At 40.3% G+C, this 21,154-nt stretch overlaps 1 protein-coding gene across 2 annotated transcripts in view; it reads left to right on the top strand.

Moving 5' to 3' along the window:
• The first annotated feature begins 457 nt into the window (after window positions 1-457).
• sema3ab (sema domain, immunoglobulin domain (Ig), short basic domain, secreted, (semaphorin) 3Ab) overlaps window positions 458-21,154 on the top strand; it is a 45,429-nt gene continuing 24,732 nt past the window's right edge. The window contains exons 1-2 of one of the 2 annotated variants that reach the window (XM_029433849.1): window positions 458-593; window positions 19,809-19,875. The gene's annotated coding sequence lies outside the window, so the exon portion shown is untranslated. The remainder of the gene's footprint in view (window positions 594-19,808; window positions 19,876-21,154) is intronic. The other variant, XM_029433850.1, reaches the window with a different exon arrangement.

Below are 21,154 nucleotides of genomic sequence, written 5' to 3'. Positions count from 1 at the left end.
TCACATCTGTGTTCCCCCACCCACACTCTTCATTCACTCTGTGTACCTGCGTACCTGGCTTTCCCTATCATGCTCTCACTCTTTGCCAAATACTGCACACTCCCAGGTTCCCCACAGAGGCAGGCAGCAGGCAGCAGGCAGGCATGTCCATTGCCAGCCCCTGTCCTCCCATGAGAGTGTCTGACGTCACCTCCCAGGTGGTTCTGTGAGACACATCACCACTCATACACACCAACATGATTTTTCACATCAGACCAGTAACTAAGGAACTGAAGGAACTGTGTGTGTATGTGCACAACTGTGCTTATGTTTGAAAGACATAGGGAGAGAGAGAGAGAGAGAGAGAGATGGAGAAATAGAGATGCTAATGATCAGTGGTTGGCAGATGGTAGTGATGTAGCGAGGACTGATATTACTGCCCACCTAAACTCATCTGCTGTTACTCCAACCCCCAACACTACTACAAGGCTGGACTCAATCCACACTCATCCACAGGCTCTCTCTCTCTCTCATGCACCCAAAGGCGCTCGCTCTCATACACACTCTTTCAGATACACGGAACTCTATACAAACATCCATCTGGATTAATAATTGTAAGTGTACACCCTTTTGTTTGTTTCCACAGCATTCTTCCTGTATTATTACATTCATTTTGGTATGTCTTTCTTAGGTAGGAGACAGGATAGTTGTTTATGGTTATCCTTAGAGAGGTCTGTTGTCTTATCATCGCTGATATCATGCTGTCAGGGTAAGGAGTTCAGTGATCGCATCTTTTGTCATGACAATAAAATGACTCTTTAATACAGTTTGTTAGTGTTGTTGGGCTGAGTAACAAATATGGAGACAGAACCAGGGGCATGCCATGTGATCTCATAACACAACCTGGTGTTTTTTTCTTCGTGTACATCACATTAGTATTTTTAATTAGGACAGCAACTCTGTGTGTGTGCTTGTGTTTGATTTATGATAGCAGCCGAGTTTAGGGAATTATGAAGTGTTCAGTAATAAAGTCAGAGCTTTTATGGAGTCTGTAGAGCCTCATAATTACCATAGTGGTCTGCAGTTAGACAGGGATTTTCGTATTTCACTTATCATTTGTTTTGCAGGTTTCTGGGAAATATTTTAAAGTTGAAGTATTAATTTTAAAAGTAAAATAAATAATAATTCCATCAGCTATTACATGTTTAACTACATAGGATACAGGTAATGACTGCTGATCAAATGAACGCATACTTTAGTTTTTGTTTGCGCAAGTTGTTGACCATTTCTACCCCACGCACACTCCCACACACACATACACAAACCTGCAAGTGTACCCCACACCTACTGTATACCTTTACTGACTGAGGTTCTTTTATCAGATATTCTGCTTCTGTAACCTGATGATGCATTAAATAACCCCTAACATGACTCAGTGCAGTGTATCGTTACCCAACCATCAGGGGAAAAGTAACCCAAGCTCCTAAATACCTGAGACACATAATGCATGCTCTGTCATGGCAAAAATGATTAAAATCATCCCTTGGGGTGCATTGTGATGATGTATGCTGTCACAAGTTAGTCAGCAAAATTAAATGTACCACAGAGTGCGGCACACAACATGTGTAAATTAAATGGTGTGGTACTCTTGAAGTCTGTTATTAAAAGCTATGTACAGGGATGTGTTCTCTTAAGTAAGGGCTGAAAGGCGTGAAATCTTATTTACTGCCAGGCTGCACTGTGGGGACTAGTTAAAGGTGCTGACAGTAGCTCAGGCTGCTCCAAATACTGTAACACACACACACACACGTACACGCACACACACACACACACACACACACACACACACACACACACACACACACACACACACACACACACGTATGCACAGACCAGCAGATATAGATAGATAGTGCACAGCTGCCCTGTCTCAGGAGAGAGAGGGAGAACAGATTACTCTCCTCAACAAGACCACTCCTTATCTTTCACATAATTATTACCTAACAGCTAGAATGAAAGAGAAAAAACAAAAACACAAACAGAGCTAATGTCATGATCGGTGTCCCACGTTTTTCTGGGATACACAAAGTTCTGAATCTCTGTTAAGACATTATATTTCGTCTGAAAATGCATTGTCTCCTGACAATCAGTCTAACATGTTCCCCTCACAGGGTCAGCTGTTGCAAAGCCAGAACCATGCACGTGTGTTTTTGTGTTTTGCTGAGCACAATGCAACAGAATACCTCTCATTAAGTGTAGCTGACCGTTACCACATGGAGGCGAGATTAAGAAGGGCTGGCATAACTCTTCTCCTACTGCTCAACCAGATCCCCTAGAGCGTGAATAGTTTCTAAGAAAAATGAGCTGTTTGATTATGAAGTATCCAAAAACACATCTCCAGCAAGACAAAACAGATTCTGCTTTTACAAGCTTGGAAAGGACTGAGAGAAATTAGTTCAGGGAAGTTATGTTGTTCTTTAAAATTGCTCTCATCCCACTGTGACATGGTTAAAGGAAAGTTTAAAGATCAGAGTCTGAATAACTCCATTTTATAATAATATAGCAGTATATTGATACTGGTGCTGTGAAACACCTTCTGTGGAAATGTAGCCGCAGCCCTCATCATCTATTGTCATCATGTAGGGTAGCAGAAAGCATGGAGTCACTTATGCTATTTCCTTTCATTACCACCCTCTTCACACACAGTGTTAGGGTCAGCGAGCAGAGGGCTAATTGAACCTTAAGATAGCTCAAAAGAAATGTGCTACTAGTTTACTCCCACCACAGTCTGCCAGTGGCATGAACAGCATATCCTGAGTGGCTGTTATGGTTTCATTATGAAACAGGCTTTTCTTTTGAATGTTTGTTGGCGGTTAAACATTTCTCTCACCAGAGAGTCTTTGTTAAGGATCCAGACAGAATCAGTCATCTGTCATTAGTCTGCTTGGTAGTTTATAAAAGAGCTATACAAATTCATTCCTAAAGAAAGAACTTTGGGAAGAGATACTGTACCTACTATATCTATTTTTGTGCAATGTTTTTTTTGTTGGAACAAACAGTAATTTAACCATTTCCAGAGAATGGAAAATTATCCAAATGTAATTTGAGGAATACTGAGGAATGTGGCAAGTGGTACTTATAATACCCCCTAAATAGATAAATAGAAATATGACAACACAGATTTAAAGGTGACATATTCTTGCTGGAATATGTAGGCAAATCATATAACAATGTTTGTATGTAAGTTTTCTCTTTATCTGTTCTAAGGAACTTTAATACAGTTGCTTTGTATGAACATATTACTGCTATAGTAGACAGCCTCTCTGAAAATATCACAGTTGTCGATATTTTCCATAAAAAAATTAAGAAAAACTGATCTAATGCTTTCGCTGTGCCATTGTGGGACTGACTAAACGCTGAGACTGCGGCCACGTGATTCGTTGAGAAGAAAACTGGTAAGGCATGTTGCACTATGATGGCTAATTTCTTGATAGTGAAGATAATACTGTGGTATGGCAGCAAATAAATCAAATCAAATCAAATCAAATCAAATCAAATGTATTTGTATAGCCCAATATCACAAATTATACATTTGTCTCAGTGTGCTTTACAGACTGTACAGGTTACGACACCCTCTGTCCTTAGACCCTCGCATCGCACAAGGAAAAACTTCCTAAAAGAAACCCCATAATTAAAGAGGGAAAAATGGAAGAAACCTCAGGGAGAGCAACTGAGGAGGGATCCCTCTCCCAGGACGGACAGACGTGCAATAGATGTCGTATGTACAGGATAAACAACATAGTACAAATACAACTTTTGACAGAAATTATGTTGTGTTGAAAAAAAGAGAAAGTATGGATGAATCCAGGAAAATGTCAAAAAGGCTTCCCGGTGTCCAGCAGGACCAGGGCAGCAGGCGCAGCCACGATTCCTGATCCTGACGTAAACTTTATCAGTGGCAACCTGCCACATGAGACACAGAAACTCCGGGGATGATGCCCCGGATGATGAGTTAGTAACATACATTTACATAAATGCATACAGATAGAGAGGGAGAAGAAGAGAGGGAGGGGAGGAGAGAGGAAGAGAAGGAAGAGAGCAGGGAGGTGTCCCCCGGCAGTCTAAGCCTATAGCAGCATAACTAGGGGCTGATCCAGGGCAAACCTGAGCCAGCCGTAACTATAAGCTTTATCAAAAAGGAAAGTCTTTAGCCTACTCTTAAATGTGGAGAGTGTGTCTGCCTCTCGAACACAAACTGGAAGCTGGTTCCACTGGAGAGGAGCTTGATAGCTGAAGGCTCTGGCTCCCATTGTACTCTTAGAGACTCTAGGAACCACAAGTAACCCTGCAGTCTGGGAGCGTAATGCTCTAGTTGGTTTATAAGGTACTATGAGATCTTTAAGATATGCTGGAGCCTGACCATTAATTGCTTTGTAAGTCAGGAGAAGGATTTTGAATTCTATTCTGTATTTTACCGGGAGCCAGTGCAGAGCAGCTAATACAGGAGCTTCTATGTCATTAGAAAATGCGTTTCGGAGGCGTTTAGGGCCAAGTATAATAACTTCAGTTTTGTCTGTATTTAACATCAAAAAGTTGCTAGACATCCAAGTTTTTATGTCCTTAAGGCATGCTTGAAGTTTAGCCAATTGATTGGTTTCATCTGGTTTAATTGATAGATATAATTGGGTATCATCCACATAACAATGAAAGTTTATATAGTGGTTCCTTATAATATTGCCCAAAGGAAGCATATATAAGGTGAATAGAAGCGGTCCAAGTACAGAATCCTGCGGAACTCCAAGACTGACTTTGGCTGTCATGGAGGATTTATCGTTAATAAGTACAAATTGAGATCGCTCAGATAAATAGGACTTGAACCAGCTTAGTGCGGTTCCTTTTATGCCAACACAATGTTCCAGTCTCTGTAGTAGAATGTCATGATCAACAGTGTCGAAAGCAGCACTGAGGTCTAACAAGACAAGAACAGAGACAAGTCCTTTGTCTGATGCCATTAGAAGGTCATTGGTAACTTTCACCAGTGCCGTCTCTGTGCTATGATGAACTCTAAATCCAGATTGAAAAACCTCAAATAAACTATTATTATGTAAAAAATCACATAACTGTTTTGCAACTGCTTTCTCAAGGATTTTAGCGAGAAAGGGAAGGTTAGATATCGGCCTATAGTTGGCTAAAACCTCTGGATCAAGACTAGGCTTTTTAAGAAGTGGTTTTATTACAGCTACTTTAAAGGATCGTGGTACGTAGCCAGATAATAGAGACAGGTTGATCATATTTAATAACAAGGTGTTAATTAAGGGTAAAACTTCTTTAAGCAGTTTAGTTCAGGGTCAGGGGGAGATTAATTTTGTCTCTAATAATTATAATTTTATTGTTAAAGAAGCTCATGAAGTCGTCACTACTGAGAGATATAGGAATAGAAGGCTCTGTAGAGCTGTGACTCTCTGTCAGCCTGGCTACAGTGCTGAAAAGAAACCTGGGGTTGTTCTTATTTTCTTCTATTAAGGAAGAGTAATAAGCTGCTCTGGCATTATGGAGAGCCTTCTTATACCTTTTAAGACTAAACGAGATTCTTCCAATTTAGTGGAACGCCATTTACTTTCAAGATTTCTCGACTTTTGTTTTAGTTTGCGGATTTGTAAATTAAGCCATGGAGCTTTCTTTTTATGTTTTATGATCTTCTTCTTTAGAGGAGCGACAGAGTCGAGTGTTATTCGCAGTGAGGCTGCAGCGCTATCAACAAGATGATTAATTTGGGAGGGACTAAAGTTAGCATTGGAGTCCTCCATTATATTGATATTGAGTCCTGGTATTGAATCAAGTGCTGATGGAATCACTTCCTTAAATTTAGTCACAGCACTTTCAGAAAAACATCGAGCGTAGGATATTTTGCCTACTGCCTTGTGGTCCAGTAACAGGACTTCAAAAGTTATTAAAAAATGGTCTGATAAAAGAGGATTATGTGGACACACTGATAAACTTTCAATTTCAACACCATATCCCAGAACAAGGTCCAGAGTGTGGTTTAAACAGTGAGTTGGTTCATGTACATTTTGATTGAACCCAATTGAATCTAATATTGAGATAAATACATTATTAAGGCTGTCACTATCAACATCCACATGAATATTAAAGTCACCTACAATAATTACTTTATCTGTTTTAATGACTAAACTTGATACAAATTCTGAGAATTCAGATAGAAATTCAGAATACGGACCAGGAGGGCGGTACACAGTAACAAATAAAACTGGCTTTATTGTTTTCCATGTTGGGTTTGAGAGCGTAAGAACAAGGCTTTCAAAAGAGTTATAGTTTAGTTTAGGCTTAGGATTGATCAAGAGGTTTGAGTCAAATATGGCCGCAACCGAATGTGAGTATTAATATGACCAGGTGGAGTGGATTCATTTAGACTGACATATTCTTCATGTCTCAGCCAGGTTTCAGTGAGACAAAATAAATAAATCTTATTATCTGATATTAAATCATTTACCAATCCAGCTTTCGTTGATAAAGATCTGATGTTTAAGAGCCCACATTTCATTTTTCGATTTAGTTGCACTTTTGCAGCGGTGGTGTTTATTTTAATTAGGTTTTCATGTATAACTCCTCTTCTGTTAACCATAGACTTGATTAGTTTCAGTGGTCGTGGGGCAGACACAGTCACTATGGGGATTTGAGTGGGTGACTGCCCGGAAAGAAGCACAGAGAAGTGTGTAAGACTGCAACTCTTTGTCCTGGTCTCAACTCATGGATTAGGTCCACTAATAAACTTTGTAATATTATTGGATATGAGATCTGCTCCAGCCAAAGTAGGATGGATGCCGTCACTCCTAATCAGACCAGGTTTTCCCCAGAAAGTCCGCCAATTGTCTACGAAGCCCACATCATTATCTGGACACCACCGAGAGAGCCAGCGACGGAAATAAGCATAACATATGTATTTATACACATTTTAGGGAACCAGCATTGCTCAGATTTAAAAACTCATGCGGATCCTGCTAGTTGGTCTTGGATTCTCTTCAAAACAAAGCAGTCAGTATGTGCAGACACCAGACATGAATGTCCTTAAATCATTTGACTATTTTTGCAATCTAAATAGATCACAGGTGTTTTTCCTGTGATATTGTACTGATTTGTTATTTTTGAAACACAATACTCCTTTTAGCTCACATCAATGTAATAATGTATCTTAACTGTGTCTAAATCTCTGACCCACTGTCAGTTATTATCTCCAAGGTTATCTTAGAAAAACTACCCCCTTCACACCGGCTCAGATTTCCTTCAAGTCACTCCCCAACTAATGGATCTGCCTCAAATTGTGAGCAACATAATTCTCTATTACAGCAGCCTTTCATCTTTAGTGCAAACATGTGCTTGTGCAATATGCAGTAAGGTATTTGTTCACTGCATTAACTGTGCTTGGGTTTGCTCAGAGCTCCTGCAGTGTATTTTGTCTTGAACCTCCATCTGCTTCTCCTTCACTTCCCCATCTATCCTCTTCATCTCTCATTCTTTAATATTATTTCCTATTTTTTTAAATTCCCTAATCCTTTCTCCATCTCCATCAGAATTCACCTCTTTTCATCACACACCATCCTCCCCACCCATACCCCCTCCTGTTGCTGACACAGATGGGTGCTCCGCTAGTTCATGCTAGCTGACCCATAAGGTGAACCCCTCTGCCTCACCGGACGCTACTGTTTGCAAACTGTGACAAAGTATCAGATTTACCCTTTTCTCTAGGTGCAGGCAGCGTGGAGGAACAGGGGATCTGGGCATGTTCCTCCATATTACCTATCACACCCCCATCGCAGCCTTGGTGGACACATTCACTGACACATGTAGACATGCCTGCGCGTGCTCTCTCTCTCTCTCACACACACACACACACACACACACACACTCACCAAACATACATTCCAGGAAAACTGGGTGAGTGAAACCCTCTGTGGTTCGACTGCTGTTCTGAATTAAAGTCAGCCTATGTCACTGAAGGACAAAGCCTTATTAAATTAACTTAAACGATTTTATTTGCAATTTGATAAACTCGCTCCAAGACACAGAACTATACCCAAGCAGATATCCTAATTAGCTAAATGAGTCATTAATTTTAGCGGAGCATTATTAAGATAAAGTTAATGAAGGTAAGACTAATCAAGACATGATGAATCGACGTGTCTGTTGCACTCATTAACACATTATCTACTGCTTCTCTGTTATCACTCTTATCTGCTTTTACTGTAGAATGGCTCCTGGAAATTAGACATTAAAGTGTCATCCAACTGGTTTATCTTAGAGATTGACATTAGCGGGGACTTTGAGGGAAGTTAATTTTCTTTAGCTTTACTCATTACTTTTAGAGATCATCATCATTTATTTTCTTCTCTAACCGGGTCTTACAGCTCTGCAAAAAAGCAGTGTGCAGCTTGCTGCTTTAGCTGCATAATGTAGCTGAAAAGGTTATGAAGTGGACTGCTGTTGCCAGAACACAACACAGAGGTCCTCCCACTCATGAACTCCTGAACCAGCTCTTGTGATGAGGTGATCGATACACTAGTTTTCTAACTGCTGTCGGTTAAAGCGAATAATCTCACCAGCGTTATTTGGGGAAAACTCTGTAATTTGTCTACAAATAATGTAAGATTTAATACATTTAAATGAGAACATTCTCTATTTCCTCTCCATAAGACTTGAGATGGATAAAAAGATACACTCACTTATTCATGTTATTGAGACTACTGCATTAACACAATGTTTCCCATCATTGTTGTCCAATGCACATGGCACCAGTGAACAAAAAGCATGATCGTTTAGCAAAACAGTAAATCCTGAAAGACCTATCAGAGCAATTACCTGGTAATATGACATGGTGAAATGATAAAATGTATCGACCTGTGTGACAGGGGTCCCTTAAGTAGACATGTTAGAAAACAGAGCATGAGGTGTATTTCATTCCCCTCTATCTTGTTTAGGAAGGGAAGGTAATAAACTCTGTTCATGCAGAGTGTTATAATGACCCTGATGTCCTGAGGTGAGTTTCACTTTGTTTTAATAAGACTCTCTAAGTGTGCCATTAATTCCCGTTACTCCCCCTCATATTTCTGACCTTCCTCCCCATGGAGTGCAGGGTGAAGAGGTGAGGCCGGGTTATGATAAGCTTTTCTGAGCAGGTGTGAGTGACAGCAGTCAAAAGGTCACTAATGTCTCCACAAGCTCCTTAATGCCTCAGTTTCCAGTCAAATAAAAGTCAGTCAGTGTTTGTAAAGAAAAAAGGAACAAGAATAGAAACCTCATGTGAAGGCTGTGGAAATATTACACATCATAATATAAGTCATGAATAAGCTAGTGTGTTTGTTCATAACATTATTATTGTTTTGTGGTGTAATATGGTCTCATGTGTCCCATGAGCTGTACTTTTGAGATTTCATTTAATGCAAACTCCAGCCCAACACAATATATTATGCAGCAGCATGGAAGACCACAAACCAGAGAGAGGAAGCCAAGCATGATAATACACTGCTGCAGGTTTTGGTTAATTACTCAATTTAACAATGTAGCTAACGTTGTGTTCTCAATTATGCTTTGTTGCATATTCAGAGTGTTGAAGCTCAATGTGTCCTTTTTCCACTCAATTTAATTGTTTCAAACAAACAAGGACAAATATTCAGTAGTGGTAGCAGGTTTGGAACTGGGCTAGTTTGTAATGCATCTCCAAAAGCAGACATATCATTAAAAGTGGAGAGAGTGCTGTGATTATTCACATACAGATGGCTTTATGCCTACAGTATGTAGCGGAAACTTGTAACAGTGAACGCTGTACAGAACTAGATTAGAGAACTAAGCCCTCATTAACAATCATTTAAACCCATGTTTACAACACTCATATTCAATGGATCCACCATAATGATGAAAATAAAATGATGCATTTATTCAATGTTTCCCAATTGGACGGATACATGAAAGATGCAGAACACTGTGGTATGATTGGAGATGGCAGGTTGGGCACTCTATCCCTGTTTGATGGGGCAGAGCTATTGAACATAGAGGCCAAGGGCACAGGCAGAAATACAATGACTAGTGCATGTTGGGATGGTTTTCTGAGTTCCTTTGTTTGTGTTTTTATGCAATCAACAGGATTACCAGAATGTGTCCGCTCACTGTAACAGTGGTTGCCTTCATCTTCGATCACCCGTGGGTCACTTAAGACTACACATCTATCGGAGCCGTGATGAGGCATCCAAGCAGAATAACATGAGGCTTGGATGAGGATGAGATAAATGGATTGCGGAAAGGAAGGGTGGATAAATGAGATTTTAGACTCGGAGAGCAGTGGCTGTGTTGAGTTTGATGACTTGGCAGAGACTGGTGCCTGACTAATGTGGCGTGATACACTGGGTACTGAAAGCAGGGCCAAGGGTTCCTTCCTGGGCATGAGTTTCTGGGTTGGAGCTTCTACTTAATTGGACAGCTGGACCATTTTCCCCCACATATTTTCACAAAAGAGGATGCTGTAAGCTTCTCTTCTCTAAAGATTTCTGCACTTCTCTTTGCACCTCCCAAGGTTTGCTTGCCCAATATTGGCATTGCTTCAGCGTAGAGTGCTTGCTATCAGTGCTGCAATCAGAGATTGAGAGATGGATATGTGTTGTTTCTCTCTTACCTCCAGGTAACAGCCTTTCTCACTCGACCATGACAAGCCAGGCAGTTATTGATACTTTAGCTAAGGGGGTCATACAATAATACCCCCTTCTCTTTCTGCAGGTTGCATGATTCTCCCTACCTAGTTTAGACACTCTTCGTAGTCAGTGAGTGCCCTGTATTAACTTACAGGAATGCAGGCTTTCTACTTAGAAGTGAAACTTAACACACTGTCCTTTCATGATGACTTGTTTTTGTCTGCAAGGACATTCATTTTGATAAATGCTTTTTATGTGACATGAAAATCAATCCCTTAAAAACATGTTTGTAAGAAATGTTTACTTCAATGACACACTCATTGCAGGGCTCTGATTGTGGTCAGGCATTATACAAATGGAACATGCTTCTTAATTGCTACTTGCCACAATATTATTTACGAGACGGATGTTAAAGATCTTGTTAAATGTATATAGCTGCACCTGGCAGACTGCAGCAGAAGTTAAAGCACAAGTGTCTGAAGACATACCTGTGGATATACCTGTGGATACAGGCAAATATAGGCGGACAGAGATGGAATGAAGGGTGGAGTTGAACAAATTCAAAATATTCATTCTAGTGAAAAATATGAATTGAATTGTAGTTAATTAAACTTGAGTTAATAATAATTTTACTGTTAAAAAACATTGGGATTATAATGTTTACTTATTATTAGTAAATCTATCATTTATGTCATTTTATCATTAGTTCGTTTTAAAATTATATATTGTATCATAACTGATTTTATATACTTTAATAATTATTTTTCGAGGGTTAGCCATTATGTTTAGAGAGGGTTTACAAATACATTATTACCATAACAAAGTCTTTTAAATATCTTGTACATAATGTTTATAGATGTTTTACAAACAATTTCTTAACCGTTAACAAATACTTAATATAATATATCAAATGTTTGAATGTGGGCAACAATAAACTGTCACAATACCATAAATTATAGCATTACTAATAATTAATAAACAGTGTTAATTAGTGTCAGTTAAACAACTGTTAAAGTTTATTAACCATCAATTTACCTTTTATTTTTGATGGTTATTATAAAGTGTTAGCATTTTTCGGTATTCTTGAAAAAAATGCAGATAGGAATGTACCATGGTAAATGTAAAGACAACACCTGGGCTGACTTGGCAGGATGAAAGACATGTTGTGTCACAATTCTGCTACGTGTCCGGCAATAACCAAAATGAGGTGCAATTTCCCCTTGACTAATTAGTGTGGAATTGGTGGTGTTTTATCAACCTCCCTAGGGCATCGGCGAAGTGAACGCTGGAAGTTGCTACAGAACGCTGGAAGTTGTCTGGAGAATAGACAGACACAGACAACACAGCAGCACAGAGGTGTGTACAAGAAAGTGAGGAGCGACAGCAGACATCAGCCAGAGGATGTTTTCTTTTGTTTTATACTGGGCAATGTGGGCTGAAACATAAGACCTTTCTTTGGTCTCATAATGACGTGAGACAGATGCTTCTCACAGGTAACGTTAAGGGCACAGATGGATCCTCTGGTCCTTTTCCTTATTGTTTTGCTTCAGTTTTGTTTCTGTCCATGTTTTGTCCTCCCTTTACACCCCTCTCTTCCTTGATGGCCCTCAGTGATTTAGCGTAGGTAGATTGTATTCAGTCAGGGCAGAACAGTCCAAGGCTGAATGGGGATTATTGGGTTTATGTCAGAGTCAAGGTTCTGATTGAAGGTATAAATCTAGGTGGATGGATGGATGCTCATGGATCCCTTCTGTTTGACCTCAGCTTAACACCAGAAGCCCCATTAAAAGAGACGCCCCGGTTTCGATCGATCAAGCCCCTCCTTCCCCCAGACTCCCCTGCTATTGACAAGGTCAGTTAATCCATCGTTAAATGTCAGAACACACAATGTTTATGGGCTCAACTGACACTGCTGATGTGCACATTCAGGGGTCAGTTGCTGCAAGCGACGCAATTTGATTAAAATGCACAAAGGAGCTTTACAAGGACACTTATAGTCTTTGGGAAGAACAAATCAAATCAAATCAAATCAAATGTATTTATTAAGCCCAATATCACAAATTATACATTTGTCTCAGTGTGCTTTACAGACTGTACAGCATACGACACCCTCTGTCCTTAGACCCTCGCATCGCACAAGGAAAAACTTCCTAAAAGAAACCCCATAATTAAAGAGGGAAAAATGGAAGAAACCTCAGGGAGAGCAACTGAGGAGGGTTCCCTCTCCCAGGACGGACAGACGTGCAATAGATGTCGTTTGCACAGGATAAACAACATAGTACAAATACAACATTTGACAGAAATGATGTTGTGTTGAAAAAGAGAATGTTTGGATGAATCCAGGAAAATGTCAAAAAGGCTTCCTGGTGTCCAGCAGGACCAGGGCAGCAGGCGCAGCCACGATTCCTGATCCTGACGTAAACTTTATCAGTGGCAACCTGCCACATGAGACACAGAAACTCCGGGGATGATGCCCCGGATGATGAGTTAGTAACATACATTTACATAATGCATACAGATCGAGAGGGAGAAGAAGAGAGAGGGAGGGGAGGAGAGAGGAAGAGGAGGAGAGCAGGGTGTGTCCCCCAGCAGTCTAAGCCTATAGCAGCATAACTAGGGGCTGAAACAAGGCAAACCTGAGCCAGCCCTAACTATAAGCTTATCAAAAAGGAAAAGTCTTTAGCCTGACTCTTAAATGTGGAGAGGGTGTCTGCCTCTCGAACACAAACTGGAAGCTGGTTCCACTGGAGAGGAGCTTGATAGCTGAAGGCTCTGGCTCCCATTGTACTCTTAGAGACTCTAGGAACCTACAAGTAACCCTGCAGTCTGGGAGCGTAATGCTCTAGTTGGTTTATAAGGTACTATGAGATCTTTAAGATATGCTGGAGCCTGACCATTAATTGCTTTGTAAGTCAGGAGAAGGATTTTGAATTATATTCTGTATTTTACCAGGAGCCAGTGCAGAGCAGCTAATACAGGAGTAATATGATCCTGTTTCCTTGTTCTTGTCAATACACGTGCTGCTGCATTTTGGATCAACTGAAGAGTCTTAAGCGACTTTTTGGGACAACCTGATAACAATGAGTTGCAGTAATCCAGCCTTGAAGTAACAAATGCATGGACTAGTTGTTCTGCATCATTTTGACACAGGATGTGTCTTATTTTTGCAATGTTATGTAGCTGAAAGAAGGCAGTCCTTGAGATTAGTTTTATGTGGGAGTTAAAAGACAGATCCTGATCAAAGATGACGCCAAGATTCCTTATAGTGGTGCTGAAGGCCAAATGAATGCCATCCAGAGCTTCTATGTCATTAGAAAATGCGTTTCGGAGTCGTTTAGGGCCTTTAGGGTCTTTTTTTAGAAGGGAACCGACAAATGATGTCGTCCTGCTGATTGGGGGGGACAGCTATTCTGACAGATCTAGCAGGATGATTTGAAAAACTTTAGTTGTGTTGATTTGTTTTACTTCACTGATGAGAGATATTGTTTTCAGGCTGCTGGAGTTACAGGCTTAGAGGTTAGGCTTAACCTGCAGTGACACAGAGTCTTAGCTGACCCCTTAATTTCTGATCAAAGACTCAGCAGGGATGTAATCCCAAGTCTCTCGTATTTGTTTTTAATGAAGTCTAACCTTTAGCCCCCAATAATCATGAGCATACCATGACAATAGTTTGGCTGTCTTGTTTGTGTGTAAAAACAAAAATACAATCAGAGATTGAAAATAGCTCCTTTTTAACAGTCACATTTTTGTTCCTCGTGGAGTAAAACGATTAGAAGATATTGCAATGTTGCTTATTATTTCTAGACTACGTTTGAGTTGGTAGAGATGGGTAAGCCGGGAAAGATGCCTCTGTCCTATAGTGTATCAGAAAATGTGAACTTTTTGAAACTTATAAAACAGTAGCTCCTCTCCTGTGTCATGCAAAACTACTTCGCCAATGGCACAGCCAGCAACAAGGGGGAAAAAGAGGTTTGAGTCGGTTATATGTTTGCTTTAGAAGAAGTTATAGTTATGTCTACTTCCAGAAGGTATACCATTACATGCTGGGCTATGGTTTACTGCTTTATGGTTCTCTTTCTCTCTCTTTCCCAACCTTTTCCTACTCACACTGCACGCTATATAGGGCTTACTGTGGTAACCACCAGAAGTGTGACAGAGAGACAGAAAGTGAAGTATATGGTCATGTCAATTCAGTTTGTTATAGCGTGAAAGAAGTGAACTGTGTGATGTCTGGACCGCTGTCACTCCCCTGAGCTGAGTCAATAAACAGCATCAGTGATGAGTTTCAGCTTGTCTGTCTCCGCTACACACACGCACACACGCACACACGCACACACAGCACTCTCATTTCTCACTTTATACCCACTCCCCCTTCCCTGGAAAGCGAGACTCTGCTTTGACACATCAGCTTTGCAAACGTAGGTGTTTTATTCTCAGGTTATTTATTACTTTTGTACAGTAAATATGGAAAACAGAAGCAGTTTTATAAACCTCGTAAAATATACAATTTATGTGACAGATGTTGGATTTAATGATGGACTAAACATAAGAAAACTGGTTTCCAGAAAGTGCAAACTGTGTTTCAGGTGGAATTGTGTCACATGTATATAAGTTGTAAACTTTCTTATTTGTAAAAAAAAAGGGCTTGCTTTTGTGTTATGTAAAAATTCATGCATATCCCTAAACTGTGCTTGCATTTTTTGTAGAAAGGAAGCATGTTTGTGTACAGCCGGGATCAGTGCAGATAATCATCAACAAGAAATTAAATAAGAGGAATAGTTTACCGTTTCCAAACATAGTTTGTAAAAGAATAATTGTAAAAGTCCTACAGGATCATAGAGCAAGTGTGATGGTTTCTTTATAAGGAAGCAATAGCACTAATATTATTCTCCAGTTGATGCATTAATAGATAGCTAAGGCAAACATGGTGCATGACTTAAGCTGTACTGTACGTCTGGTTTGTATCCCCGAATAACAAAAAGCTCAGTTGGGACACATATTGAGTTTAGAACGGGAGCTGATTCACCACGATAGCATATCGCCATAAAGGGAACTACTCCAGAAGCCTATAAGCATAGAGAAGACTGTCAGGAAATTAAATGTGTCTGCCAAGTAGTGCTGCACAACTTAAACAAGAAACTTGGAAGTGGAAATGTTTTGGTGTTGAACACCTCTCCAAATATCATTAATATATCTAAGAAAAGTTTGAACTTTAGAACTTTAAAGTGCTTAGAGAGGATATCCTGCAATGGGTCCACTCTTTTGAAATGTTGAGCAAAACTCCAGCTCCGGGGGCAATGGCCTATACTGCAGCTAACCTCCATGAAGGAAAGCAAACACAAACTATCACATTACATTAACACTGTGGCTTTTAGGTATCACATGTTCTGCTCACAAGTGTAATATTGCGTTTATATATCACACACTTTACTCTCTGCTAGTCTGTACTGTTTTCCATATGGTAAAAAGATGTTTTATTTTATACACCATTATGTCTGACTTGAAGACCCCTGTCCTTGTTCGTGTAATCATTGGGTGGCTACATTTGAGTCAGAGAAAGACTGTGTATTTTAGTTGTTCCCTATGGAGGTGAGAAGCAGGTAGCCTGAAGGTTGAAATATTGATGGATGATGATAAATTCATGTGGCTGGTGAAAGAGTGAAGCACATCCAAGCAGACGCTGTGTCTTGACATCTTAGTGTTAATGCCCATCTGTGGAAAACTGGTATTGTCTTCTAGAAAAGTGATGTCTGGAATGAAATCAAATTGTTATATTCTTACAGAATGTATTTTCCGTGATATGAACTGGCAAAATGCACAATCTTATCTTTGTCATAGTGGACCCTCTGGTAGTCACAATGAGGGTGTGGTTGCCTTGGTATTTAAGACAATGCACTGTTCTCAGTCATTTATTCATAGCTCTGAGGTTTTTATTGTATTTTTCATCCATTTTTCATTAAGAAAGAGTAAATCACCAACAGCATGTGGTTTATTCAGTCATGAATAGTGCACAACATACTCTGTCTATTTATGCCATACTCTCATGAGTCTGCTTACATAAAAGAGTTGGAGTGGAAAAGGAGTGTTCCACTTTTTGTTGGATCACAGCGATGACATATACACTCAAATACGGTCTTACTCTGTCCCAAATAGTGTTCTAAATAGTACTACTAGTGTTCAGGGGTGGAAAGACATGATGTGTTTTTCTTGTATACGCTCTCCCAGATGCCCCTAGGGTAAGTTGGAGAGTACTGAATCCCAGTAGCTGAAGAAAGGTGAAGAAAGGCCTTCCTTTTTTGCTTCATACCAAGTCCTACCAAGCTGGCTTCCATCATTGCATGTTTGTGTGTGTGTGTGTGTGTGTGTGTGTGTGTGTGTGTGTGTGTGTGTGTGTGTGTGTGTGTGTGTGTGCATAGATTTATGCCAATAATAACCACAATGCCAATATGTCAGGCATATCATGAGCAGCAACCCAATATCCATGGCAGTGGGGCAAACTGCATCACTGCTTCGTATATCTCATCCTGTCTGGGGCATGAGAATAAAATGTCATACAATGGTATTTAAATTCTCGTATGGTAATTTATTCCACTCGGAGAAACTGAAGGCAGATGGAGCATGAATACCTTAACGAATCATTTTTTTTACACCATTCTTAACAGGCTATTCCATACTTGAACCGGTAATATTACTCTTGGTAGTTTTTATTCATGCACTTTCTCTTTTTTCGCCACATGCTGCCTGTTCCAGTCACTCAATGCTGCCCGTTGTTTAGCTAATCTTAACTACAGCTGGGTGGGTGGATGCAGGGATGAACTATGCAGGCTGGTATTGTAAAGGGAAGGTGGGCGGCAAATGTGGTTAACTTGCTTGTCTTTGGGCTTGTGGTCAATTTTGCAAAGCCAAATCCTTTCATTTAGGGGATTATGCTCCCAGACTTGTGGTGAGTCGGTGGAGGTCAGAGATGTTGAAACAGAGAAAAGGATGAATGAACAGAGGAATGGAGAAAGTGATGGAAAGGCTTTTCGGTGTTGGGTATAGGTGTAGAGGGATGGAGAGACATGGCAGCAGATGGGGGTTAATGTATGTACTGGTGTGGAGTGGGGGGATGTTATACTCAGAGAGAGGCAAAGGAGGAAAGCAGCTTGTGTGTGAGGAGATCTGAGGGTTGGGGGTGTACTTGTGTGGGCAGGAGGCGTGGTGACGTGAGGAGAGTATTGTTTAAGGAGGGCTGAGTGAACTCTGATGGGGGGCTCCAGCTTTCAATGGGTATCGACAGATCCATCCTCCTTCACAGGCCTGATCAGCCCCACTTCCTAACATACCATACCTCTCCACAACTTAAAGAAACCCCCGTCCTTACTGCACTTGCACATAGGAGCTGATGAACTCTGAGATGGTCAGAGTACTCTAGACCCTCTTTCTTAGTGAATAGAAGAGTTTAGACCATGAGGCTGAATCGGTGCTTCAGAAAGGGACACTCTCCTTGAAACACACAACTCCCTATGGGCTTTGTAAAAACCCACACATAGTCAAGGACATGTCCCTCTTTTTTATTAGACCAATGTTATTCAGTGTATTTTTTAACCATAGCTAGGCTGAGAGGTGAGAGGCAAAGGAAGACGTTATTCAAAAACAATTTTGCAAGACTTTAAAGCTGACAAAAATGTTGAATCTGCCAAGTAACACACACACAGAAATCTTGGTTCTTGGCCATTTAAAAAAAAAAAAAAAACTAAAGTTTTAAGGGTTAATTAAGAGCAAGGCTAAATTGGAGCAAAGTTAGGGGGGAGTGCATATAATTGGACGAGTTAGAATAATGTGAATTGAGAGGGTTCAGAGAGAAGTGAAGAACACTTGAGTTAGAAGCTCTAAATACCTCCCTTATGTCAGTAACTGGGACATTCTCACCACCGTCTTTTTTCTCTTTGAGGAGGGGGCCAGGAATATTAAACTGCCAATTTTTAAGCCTTCGCATGCATTTTTGATAAGAATCAAACAGAATCATGATGGACAGTACTTCAACTAAGAATTTACATAGATGGCATTAGTGATGTGACATATGGTACAAGGAGCTAGTTGTTATCCACTTAAACAACAAACACATGAAGACACATGGCAGTTATCAACATGCAAGGAGTATGGTCAGTTGATGTTTGGGGTAACATTCTCAAGTAGGCCATTCACTCCTAATTCACCTCAAACGATCGCTCCGCCTCGCCTTAGTTATGGCAGATTGTGTTACACGATCCTTGAAATAATGAACTGGTCCGTCAACACTGCCAATCCCAAATAGCAAAGAAAAGGATCTGTCTGTTCCAGCCCCTAATCCAGTCTGTTTGGGAAGCAGAGGCTGTGGCGTGACACTTGTTCCCTGTAGTGTTCTCCCTGGAACCTCCAAGCGCCAGTTTATATTAGCATAACCGTGAGGCCCATCCACTCACTACAGGATTAGTTCAGCTCTCCTCCCACTGTCTGATGGCTCTTTATCCAGATGGATACAGCCTGTTAGAGGTCTAAACCACACCATTGCCACTAAAGTCATTATCATTCACCACGAGAAGGAATCAGCTCACTGAGGGTCTGCTGTTTAGAGTGAGATTGACATCTCATTTGGGATGGTTTAAGAGAATAGACAGGGAACTCCCCTTTAGACTAAGATGGAGTAGCCAGAAAAGCCCAATCAATCTGCCTTTATGCTTGACTATTTAAGATTGTTAATCTAGTTCTTTTAATGTCTTTTGGAAAACTGTATTTATCTAAAATGTGGATTATTTTTGTTAGACACATATGGGGTTTTCACCAATATAATGTAAGTGAAGAGATTTTATTTTTCTTCATAAAGATTTGTGCATGGTGTAAGAGTTTTTACACTTGTTCAAGTCAGAGCCCGATATTTGTGTCATCATCCTGGGAATGACGTGCTTTACTCAGTACTAGAACGCTTCTTGTTTTTTTTCCTGGAATGAGATTTGTTACCCTTTGAAGCATAGACAAACTGTTTAGCTTAACGTTCATAGAAAGATAACGTCTTTCTATGAAATTCTGTGTTCACCCGTGTGATTTTTGAAATTTAAGTGGCGTCATCAGCAGACAGATGTACCTGACAAGATGTATTTGTCCGTTGTCCAGATTGTTCCATGTAAACCAGAGGGTACAACACTGTGACATCACTTCACCACTAATCCATCAGACTCAGGTAAAGTAGATTGCTGATGTTTTACATTGCAAAGGAGCCAGTTACATTAAATAGCATGCAGTTGGTAGAGGCTCTTTGCAGTCTCACTGTCTGGCTTCTTGACCCTGCAGAGAAAAACATTATATTATGGAAGCACTGATATTATTTCCTGTTACAGTAAATAACATTAAACTAAAAGCAGTGGACTTTTAACAACACACTCATTAATTTCTCATGATTTATAGCATTAGAGCAAAAGTGAGATTATATATGATGTATAATTTATTTTATGATACAGCTGGTCTTCTGGGAAATAAATCACTGTGAAATTGATACCTTTCACTATTATGCAAGTCTTTAGAAAAAAAGAAGAAACAGATATGGGAACAGTGCAAGAATGAAACAACAGAGGGGATTCAGCTGATTTAAAAAATATTGCTAGCGGCTAATCCTAATACCTGCAAAGCTTAATGCATAAAAACTGTAGCAATGCATCGGAAAAATGTGAACACGATGAAGGATAGAGGGAAGGAAAACTGTGAGGCAAGAAGAAAAAGTTCAATTTAAACACAGAAATTGTCGTATGTGGTGACTGGATTTATTTTATGCAGATTCAGTTTACTGTACACCTTGTGGGCACTTGTGTGTGTTCCTCTGCACATTCTGATAACAAATAGAATACTGTATTTAACAGTCTATGACAAAAACCAAATGTAATTTACTAAGAATGAATTTTCTTAGAATGTTCTATTTCCATGTTCCGCTGAGTTTTTATACTCTTTCTAACCTCCTGCCTTCCCGTAACCTTTCCTCTCCGACTACTTTTGCTTTCACTGTTTTCTTTCTTCTTTTCCTATGCTCTCTGTCACCCGCTTTCCCACGTACTACTGCACTCTCTTCTTTTCTCAATCCTCTCTCTCTCTCTCTCTCTCTCTCTCTCTCTCTCTCTCTCTCTCTCTCTCTCTCTCTCTCTCTCTCCCTCTCTCTCTCTCACTCTAACTATGCTGTCTGCCTCAGCTGTTCTCAGTCGCACTGTGTGCCTTGTGCTGTGGGGACAGGGCAGAGCTGCGCTGAGTGGGGCTGAACTAGTCCAGAGCAGAGTTAAGTAGAGAGGGAGGTAGATAGAAAAACAGAGTGAAAGGGGGAGAGAGGGAGAGTCAGTGCAGATTGTGCTTACCAAGCAGACTGGATTAACAGCTGAAACAAACTGGACCTGTTTTTCTTTCTTTAGCTATAGGAGACTCAGCGACAGCGTGGATGGCTGTTTAGACAGAGCTGCACACTGGTTAGGTACCAGGAC

Source organism: Cottoperca gobio, chromosome 6 (genome assembly GCF_900634415.1).
Source record: "Cottoperca gobio chromosome 6, fCotGob3.1, whole genome shotgun sequence".
Classification (NCBI taxonomy): Eukaryota; Metazoa; Chordata; class Actinopteri; order Perciformes; family Bovichtidae; genus Cottoperca; species Cottoperca gobio.
Note: the sequence above shows the minus strand (reverse complement) of the source record. Positions and strands in the feature narration are given on the sequence as shown.